Source organism: Dendrobium catenatum, unplaced genomic scaffold (assembly GCF_001605985.2).
Source record: "Dendrobium catenatum unplaced genomic scaffold, ASM160598v2 original_scaffold_101648, whole genome shotgun sequence".
Classification (NCBI taxonomy): domain Eukaryota; kingdom Viridiplantae; phylum Streptophyta; class Magnoliopsida; order Asparagales; family Orchidaceae; genus Dendrobium; species Dendrobium catenatum.
Window position 1 is genome coordinate 304,322 of NW_021420086.1, and position 8,259 is coordinate 312,580.

Genomic DNA, 8,259 nt, shown 5'->3' on the forward strand with positions numbered 1-8,259 from the left:
CCAAATCAAGCACTTGAAGTATAATTGAAAACTTCATGAATTAATTTGAGGATTGAGTAATATCTAATCTTACAAGCTTATAATTAAATTGAGCTTCTTAACCCGATGAATCCGACAACCATAGGATTACTTAATTTTAACATCATCAAGACACTTAAATACTGAAAGAATAGTCTATGACTAATGAATCAATATGGGTCAACAAAAAGCTAAAATGTTAAATACTTGCTCTCCATCGTCACAAATGTTCCAGCACGCAACTCGTTCAAAATTATTACAAATAATTAATATTTATTTCTTAAATTGTTTATTTATCTGTTTTTTTCTCGTATACTTTAGGGAAATATATTCATCGTTATTGGGTGAACCATTGCTAGTTATCAATAGTATATGGTTCAATAAACAATGATACACATTTTTGACGTTGTTATGATATTATGATTTAATAAAAGAATTTTCGATGTGGGATTGCCGTGTGAGCACTGCTAGGGCTTTCCCCTAGCTCTCTCCTGCGCGGTTGTTCGGCCGGGGCTTTTCGTTGGCGCCGCCTTCTTATGTTCCTTCAGGGAAGTTCTCCTTACTCTCTGGTTGTGCTCTTGGCTTTTCGTTTGTTGGTTTGGTTTTTCTGTCTTTCTGATGAGTGCCGACATGGCTCCGAAGCTCTGCAACCTGGGTTTTTTAGAGGGTTCTTCTTCATCTCGTTCTTTTTTAGATGTTCTTGTGGGCTTGTCTTATGTCGCTACTTTTCCAGAACTTAAGGTTTTCTCTTTTCATGGATTACCTTCTATTTGGATATCGGAAGAGGAGATCAATGCTTTAGCTGCCCATTTCCACTTCCCTTTAGTTGGGTTTTTCCCATCGAAACGATCGTCTCTGGACTCTATACGAAGATTTTTCTTTAATCTTAAATTGAATGGGGAATTTTTGGTCACCCTGCTGGATCCGAAGAATATCCTTATCAAGTTGAAAAATGATCTTGATTACTGTCGTGTGTTCTGTCATAGATCATATTTAGTGTATAATTATTATATGAAGCTTACCAAGTGGTCACCCCCTGTGGATATTAGTGTTGAGTCACCGATTGTTCCCATTTGGGTCTCTTTCCCTCATTTGCGCCTTCACCTTTTCTCTCCCCGCATTCTTCACGGTTTGGGTTTACTCTTTTGCAAACCCCTGAAAATTAATTTTGCTACCTCCATTGGTTCCAGGCCGTCCCTAGCTCATGTTTTGGTAGAGCTCGATGTTACTAAGTCCTACCCCGATAAGGTTTGGTTAGGCCCTGAGAAGTCTGACTATGTTCAGCAAGTGGTTTTGGAGGATTTCCCTCAATTTTGTGCTTCTTGTGAGTGTTTTGGGCATTCATTTGGTAATTTATGTAGTCCTGCTACTGATCCTTTGATTTCAGGCAAGGTTAATCCAGAGCTGGTTATTTCCTCCTCCCTTCCCCTTGAGGCTAATCAGCCTATTTATGCTACTAAAACATTCCTGGTTCTATTTCTTCTCCCTGTGCGTTGCCTGGCGTGCCTTTGGTTAATGAGGGTCCTTTCTTGCCTGCGATGGAGATTACTGTTATTACTAAGGAGATTGAGGATATTAACAGAGTGAATTTTGAGTTTGTGGAAACTTTGGTTGCTACCTGTGACGCTAGCCCCTTAGCTTTGGTCGTTGATGGCCCGTCTGTCGGTATTTTGGTTCCCTCCCCGTCTGTCCCTATCGAGCATGTTGGTCTTGAGGTGGGGAGTGTGCCTTTCGTTTCTTCTTTTTTTGCTCCTAAGTTTGGTGAGGTGGGAGAGTTGAATTGTCACACTAATCATAAAGGTAGCTTATCTTGTGGGGCTGCTGTGCTTGCTCCAACTGATCTGTCTGTGGGGGTTATTTTGGGGGGTCTGCTGACCCTATGGTTGTTGTTTATGATGTGTCTTCTCCTATCAATGATATGGTTCTTGTGCAGTTGGTTGGAACTTCTTGTGTTACTCTGTGCAATTGGAAGTGGATGGCTATGCTTCTTTGTCCCCTCCAGCTCCTAAGCATTCGTCTGGTGAACCTTTTATTGAAGTCCCTATTTCCCTTATTTCTAATGAGGAATTGAAATTCCATTTAAAGTCTACTTTGAATTGCAGTTGTCTTGAGCAAATTGATTGGTTGGAGGGGTCAAACTCTTCTAATGGCGATGATGAACCTGGGGTTGTTTTTGCTTTACAGATTGATCATCCTGTTGTCTCTGTTTCCTATCGTGGTAGGAAATAATTATGTGGCTGTGTTTCTGGTTTCTGTTTTTCCCTTTGGGTAGTTATCGTGGGCTGCATTGGTTGGTTGGTATTATCCCGTTGCTTTTGGTGGTTGCCATTTTGCTGGAGGTTTCGGGCAATGATGTGGCTAGGGCTCACTACTCTGTGGCGTGGTCCGTGGCAACCTTTGGTGGTTCATTTCTTACTCGGTTGGAGTCTCTATTCCATTTATTTGGTTGGCTACTTCGTGCTCGTCTGCTCTCCCTCCAAATTGGATGGTCTGTGCCCGGTCTCGGTGTAGTTGGAAGCCTCTGCCAAATATTGAGCCTAATGGGGTTTTATGCCTTTGTATCTTTTGTTCCTTTTAATCGTTCTGTTTATCTGCATCATGTACTCCTTTTTCTATTGCAATAAAATTTGTTTTTTTTTTTTAAATCAGTTTATGACAACAACTTGAATTGCTAAATGCTCTATTTGAGCAATTAACCTTTTTTTTTAAGTAAACAAATTCTCTTAATTAAAAGAGATCCTTAACTTCGAAAAAGGTTAATCGCTCAAAAATTCAAAAGAAGGATCGCAAAGGCAAAATAAAAATTAATTAAACAGAATAGGCCTTTTTTTTAGATCTAATTGTAATTTTAAGAGTAAGTGGCCGCTAAATGTGCTTAAGGGATCATTTGGGATGACTTTCTTACTGCTTTTTAAAGCAACTTTTCAGTAAAAAAAATTAAAAAATTGTTTAAAAGCCGTAAAACAGCCGTCCCAAATGAAGGCTAAGGAATCACACCGATTTATGCATTGAAGCTTTAAAGGAATAGTGGACGGTTTAATTGGTTTGGCTGTAAGCTGAGCCAACAGATTTATTTTAGGGATGCAATCAAGGGCGGAACCGGCATTAATTTTGAGGGGGGCAAAAATACAACACAAAAAATAATTAAATATTAAAAAAATAATATTATATATCTATACATTACGAAAAGTTTTTTAAAAAAATTAAGTAAGAAAAATAAAGAAAAAATGTATAATTAAACTGTTATTAAAAGCATGAAAGAAAATATTAGAACTAAATGTGAAGAAATATATAGATATTTTAGGACAAGTTAGGACAAAAGAGGAAAAAAAAAATTTTTAGGGGGGGCAAAAAAAAATTTAAGGAGGGGCAAAAAAATTTTTTACTCTCTTATAATTTTTTTTAAAAAAATTTTTACTCCTATAAAAAAAATTTTTTTTTTGAGGGGGGGCAATTGCCCCCCCTAAGTACACTACAGTTCCGCCCTTGGATGCAATGAGTGATAATATGTGCCTTAACTTGGTGTTTAAGAATGTGTTTATTTTTATATGAAATTTCGTGAATGAAAACTATACAAAAAACTAAATGCATATTAATTGTCTGCTCTCTTATTTTTATTAGTTTGAGTACCTTAATGATCTTAGAATTGAATAATCATAAGCTCGTTTGATTCATTTTGTCAAGCAGCTCAATTTGATTATAAGCAGACAAGACAATGAGATCATTTGGTGTTTCAATTACTATTCAAAAGTTCATATATTTATGCTTTAAGTGCTAGACTTGGATTCCTTTTGACTTAGATCTGATCACTTTTGGTATCATTGGATTTGTCATGTCGGCACGTTCAGTTCAACTATAAAATTGTTCAAATGATAGTCCGGATGGCTCTAAATTTAATTCTAAAAATGTTTACTTTAACTATTCATTTTAAATTCATGATGATCATATGAATTTTCTTGCGATGTATCAATCCTTATGATAAACTCAATATTGTTGTGCCATTCTAAGATATGTTACGTAGCATTAAGCCACAAGAATAATTAGTGCTGGGTCTTGGAAAATTCTCGGCGGCAAATAAATATATAGTTTAGCATCCTAGCCTTATACGAAAATCCAACATACAAACAAATAAATATGTTGGGATGCAGTGTTTATAAAAGACACAAAAGTTTTTCCGTGGAACCCCTAAAAATGGGGGAAATCACAGGATCTTGCCCAGTTTGAATGAATCCACTAGTGCTTGCATTTGATTACAAATGAAGCCCTTTGTTTGGGATAGCTTTCTTATTGCTTTCTAAATCAACTTTTTGATGCAAAAATTTCTTGAATAAAAAATTATAATGCTAAAAAACTGTTTAAAAAAATAGTAGAAAAGCCGTCCTAAATGAAACCTTTAGCTAAGACTATTAACAGCGAATGTCAACCATTACTAGCATGGCAACAGATCAGAAAATTCCAAAATATATAAATCATTTAAAAGTTAAATGCAACTAACCACATTCAAACATAACAGAACGATATGACGGACAATAATTTTGCAGTCTCATTAGTCAAATGAAATTAATTACTCCATTTCAACATCGGAAAGAAACGATCAGACCATCAGTCTGTAGACTCATTGGTTGGAACTTTTATTTGGTCCGGTCAAAGGACGTAGCTCTATGTTCGGCCGCCAGTAGAATCGCGCCACGCGTTCTCACTTTATCGCGCGCCCCGACAACCCGACCCGGAACGGACCCATGATGGCTCGGTATTTCTCGATTTTGCTAGGTATTGCTCGGTATTGCTAGATATTGGTCGATTTTGCTCGGCAATAACCAATACCGAGCAATACCGAGTTGTATCAAGTTTTTTTAGAAAAACTCGGTACAACTCGGTATTGCTCGGTATTGCTTGATATTGGTCTTCACATAGCGGTATTTCTCATTATTGCCAAGCAATACCTAGCAATACCGAACAAATACCGAGTAATACCTCGCAATACGCGAACATAGCATTCCCGGGTTCCGGTCCGGGTCAAGTCGTCGGGCCGCGCGGTAAAGAGTAAGAGCACGTGGCGACATGTTATTGGGGGCCGAACGTAGCTCTACGTCCGGTCAGAGGAAGTAATAATTGAGAGCTTTTGGTGATTAGCTAGCCCAAGCATGATTGTAAATAATGATTAATGTAACAAATAATTTTTTAAATAATAAATATTAAAAAATAGAAATAATGGATAAAAAAGAGAAAGCTGGTCGGTCGCTGATAGAACCCTTTTGGGTATTTTAGGGCCTGATGGGCCAAATCCACCCTTGGTGTCCAAATGCTCCATTTATGGACATCCGCGTAGAAATTTTTAATTTTCCCGAAATTAATTTATATTAATTACATCTTAATCATAATACAAAAATTAATTAATGAATTAACTATTGTTTAAGGGAGTTGGCAATTAATAAAGTATTGGTGCACATTAAAGCGACGTACTACGGATTGTCATTTTTAGCGTATCCGACGAATCATTGAAGGTGCTTTATTTGGGTAAATTACGACAAATAAATATTTTGCAGCCATTTGTCAGAAGAATAATTGTGTAAGGTAAGCTGATGTAATCTATATGAGCTATTAAATTTATATTAGGATTGGTACTTAAATATAATAAAGTGAAGTAATCTTAAAATAAGATTTCATTTTAAACCATTTTTTTAAAGCATTATTTTAGTAAATTTTTTTTTTAAACTTATTGCGGACTAGAGCATTCATGGCGATAGAGAGATATAGAATTTAGCGTCTAAGTTTGGTATGAAGATCCAACACACAAACATATAAGAAAGAAGGATGCGAGAGTCTTAAAAATATTCAGATTTTTATGTGGAAAATTCTTAAAAAGGGGAAAAAATATGGGGTATGAACCAGTTGAAATGATTTTCACTAGTATTTATTTTTAATTACAAATGATAGTACTAGGCGGTGGTCAAGCAATGATTGAGCGGAAGTCTGATGACGGTCTGCAGCTGGGTGGAAGTCCGACGACGGTCGGCAGACATCCGGTGGTATGGCGGTTGTCGACGGTAGAGCAAAAGTCTTTGGAGGGCGACTGGGCAGTAGTCTGGTCGTGATCGAGCAGAAGTTTGGCGACAGTCGGCAGCCGGGTGGTGGTCTAACAAATGTCGACGACCGAGCGGTTGTCCGATGATTGTAGATGGAGGCTTGCCAGCGGTGTTGCCTGGGTGGAGCTCTAGATCTTTGAAGCCTCAGAGCCCTATCTAATCTCCAATTAAATGTCCATGCTCTCAGCTCCCCTTCGGGTCGGAAGTGAGAGTCTATTTATAAATTTTTAAAAATGCCTTGCCCCGTAAATATGGAGAAGATCTAAGGCAAATTTGGAGTGCTCCATCGGACGACCTGTATTGATCCCCTCAATCATTGGTGTTCGTTGAGCATTTATGTGTCCAAATGATGCCAGAATAAAGTGATCTTGGGCTCGTTATATTCGTCTTATCTAGCCACTCAATTTGGCTATAAGCATGACATACTTAGAGATTATTTGGTCATCCAATTAATAATTTGAACCTTTCAAATACTCTTTGCTTCATTATTTTGGACCCATTTGGGCTTGAATTGAACCGATTTTGGTGTTGTTGGGTTCTTATCTTCGAGACGTCCAGTTTGCTAAAATTGGAGCTTGGATGGTCCCAAATTTAATTTCTGAAGTTTTCGGCTTGAATATGCCTCGAGATTCGTGCTGAAACAAGGCGATTTTTGGTGAGGTATCAAAACTAAACATTTTTATACTATAAAGTTGCTTTAGAAAACAATAAGAATTCATTTGAGACGGCTTTGTTATTTCTTTTAAAAACAGCTTAAGCTTAAATCTAAGAGCTTTTATACTCATCTTGATACAAGTTATATTAAAATATTCTTACATACATTTTGATTTATTTTCATAGTTAGTATGTGATTAGTGAACTACAGAGGTGAGATTTATATTTATTATCAATTATAAAATGATGAAAATTTGAGTCTATTATCTAGAGTGATGGTGAAATAGATGTGAATATTATTAGTAGAATTCAAGTTGGATGGTTGAAGTGGTGGAATGCATCGTGCTAGTTGTGTGATTGAAAAGTAACCCTCAAACTTAAGGGAAAATTCAATAAGATGGTGGCGAGACCTACAATGTTTTATGGCGAATAATGTTGGTCATTAAAAAAGAAACATACTATATATTTAGGTTAAGTGTGCAGAAACGAGGATGCTTAGGTGGATGAGTGACTTTACTCTTAGAGACAAGATACGAAATAAGCTTACACGTGAAAATGTTGGAGTAGTTCCAGTGACAAATAAGATTATAGAGAGTCGCCTTAGATGGTTTCGTCACATTAAAACAATGACCTTCCGATGATGCGGTTAGGATAGTAGATGTATTAGATTTGGCTTATGTTAAGAAAGGTAGAGGTGAACCTAAGAAGACTTGGTTATAAAATATTAGGAATGATATTTCTTTATTAGATTTAAATGAAAATTTGACTTTTAACATGACACTATGAAGAAAAAAGTATTTGTGTAGCCAACCCAACATAATGAGATAAATGGTTGATGTTGTTGTTGTTGTATAAAATGACGAAACATCCTGATTTTAATATATTGCTTTGACTCTAACATCTTCTCATGCAATTGTTCATTTTTTATCTTTAATTATTTTTTAAAACCACTTGTCTATTATAATTTATCTTTTATATGATCTCATGAGACTATTAAGAAATATTTAATAATGAGTGAGGAAAATTATTGTATTTTATTAAAGGCTTAACATAATAATATTTTATTATATTGAATAAATGCTTTATTATATAATATGTTATATATTTTATACAACTTGTTTATGCCATAAAAATGTAACTAAATAAAATCAATTATTAAGAAAATGTTTATATGTACATACTTGATACGTCCTCAAGAAATTATCTTGATCGGGCACGAATCTCGAGGCAAAAATCAAGTTGGGAATTTCTGAAATTAAATATGGGAGCATCTGAACTCCAATTTCAGCGAGCTTACAGTCAAACTGAGCGTCTCAGAAATACAAACCCAACGACATCAAATTCAACTCAATCCGAGTCCAAGTGAGCCCAAATCAAGCGCCTGAAGTGCTGTTGGAAAGCTTGTACCACAATTTGAGTTACCAAACGGTCTTCGATTTTAACGAGCTTATACTCAAATCGAGCGGCTCGACGAGACAAATCCAACGAGCCCAAGATCACC

General features: G+C 36.3%; 1 non-coding gene across 1 annotated transcript; it reads left to right on the plus strand.

Moving 5' to 3' along the window:
* Window positions 1-299: 299 nt before the first annotated feature.
* LOC114578640 lies at window positions 300-416 on the plus strand. Its single transcript, XR_003699632.1, has one exon. It is a non-coding gene; the product is annotated as a small nucleolar RNA snoR74 (small nucleolar RNA).
* Window positions 417-8,259: the final 7,843 nt, after the last annotated feature.